General features: G+C 33.5%; 1 pseudogene; it reads right to left on the bottom strand.

The window, feature by feature from the left end:
• Positions 1–941: 941 nt before the first annotated feature.
• LOC110037611 lies at positions 942–1,495 on the bottom strand (annotated as a pseudogene).
• Positions 1,496–1,730: the final 235 nt, after the last annotated feature.

Here is a 1,730-nt window from a genome sequence, read left to right as displayed (position 1 = left end):
AAAATATAATATTATGCATAAATTCTCTAATGTTTATCATCCTCAGACTGGCGGTCTAGAAGAAATATCAAATTGTGAAATAAAACGATAAGAGAATTTTGGAAAAGAATGTTAATCCTAATAAATTGGATTGGTCTGCTAGATTAGATACTTCAATATGGGGACACTACATTATGAACATACATAACTGCCTATAAGACTCATATTGGAATGTCATCATATAGACTTATTTTGGGTAAAACATGTCACTTACCAATAGAATTAGAACATAAAGCATTTTGTGCTATTAAGCAATTTAATTTTAATCTAAAGGATGCTGGTGAGAAAAGATTGTTGCAACTCAATGAACTTGAGGAGATTAAAAATGAAGCATATGATAATACAAAAATCTATAAAGAGTAAATGAGAATATGACATGATTAAGAGATTGTAAAAAAGAAATTTGAACTTGGAGAAGAGGTTCTATTATATAATACTAGATTGAGATTATTTCCAGGAAAATTGAAATCTAGATGGTTAGGACCATCCAATGTGATTAAAGTTTATCATTATGGAACTGTAATTATTAAAGATCCTAAAACTTGAAAGATATTTAAAGTTAATGGGCATCAATTGAAACATTATTATGAATGACACTGGTCACAATTTAAAGGAATTTTAATGTTGAGTCATCCGAATTAAACATTAGTACATCGGGCTGATGACATTAAACAAAGCGTTTTTTGGGAGACAACTCATATATATATATATATATATAAGGAAATAATATATTAAACATGCCAAAAATAATACTACATTAACCAAATTCTAAAACGTGACAAATAAATGTCAAGTTTTTAAACAGTCTCATAAATTAAACCACCAAGAAATCCACAGGCCCAAAAAAAAAATAATAAGTCACATCTAGCACAAAATTCAGGTACATAGTCAAAAAATTCACCCTTAATAAAAACCAAAACCAGTTATAAATCATGAACTAACAATAGTTAAAAATTAATAACGTCAGGGACCAAAGCCATCATTCATAGATAAAGCAGCCAACTGATCAGAGGGCACATTATCTAATTGTTGCTGTTGCTGGGCAACATTTCTCAGAACTTCCATGGCTTCAGTAACTTTGGCTTTTAGAACATCAGGTGATTCCAACAAATGCAACACCTCGGTTTGGTCCATTTCCAGTAGCATCCCCGTCACTTATGTCGCATAGTCACGTTCTAGTTGCTCGACGAGCGGGTACAGGCTTTCACCCAACATCGTTCTCTGTTGCTCAGATGCAGCATTTGCGAGAGAAGAAGCCAATGTACCGATGGGAATAGGCTGCGATAAAGTCGTGTCTTTGATGGACATGTCGTCCATGTCACAAGGGACGGAGAGCATTCCTCCAGGAACAACAGGCATTGGCATATCGAGCATTATGCGGCCTGAAGGATAACGATAGACTCGTCCCCTAGGAAGCATCTGTTGTTGAAGTAGAGGCATTGGCTTGCTGACTCTGCTACATGACATATATATAAACACACCAATATATCTTAGTATTTTGTTTGAGAATTGTTCTTTGCTTTGTATTAGAAAATAATAAAACCTTAAAATCCTACACATCTTATATATCATAAATCAAGATAAATTTTAATATTGGATGAAAATCTGGAAATGAATTGAACCAAAAAATAAAACAGACGCTACTTTGTCTTTGGCGCCGACGGTGCCAACATTATGCTTTGAGAAATTCT

This window comes from Phalaenopsis equestris, unplaced genomic scaffold (genome assembly GCF_001263595.1).
Source record: "Phalaenopsis equestris unplaced genomic scaffold, ASM126359v1 Scaffold222196, whole genome shotgun sequence".
In the NCBI taxonomy this organism is placed as follows: domain Eukaryota; kingdom Viridiplantae; phylum Streptophyta; class Magnoliopsida; order Asparagales; family Orchidaceae; genus Phalaenopsis; species Phalaenopsis equestris.
The sequence above is the reverse complement of the archived record's forward strand: the minus strand, read 5'-3'. Positions and strand labels throughout refer to the sequence as shown.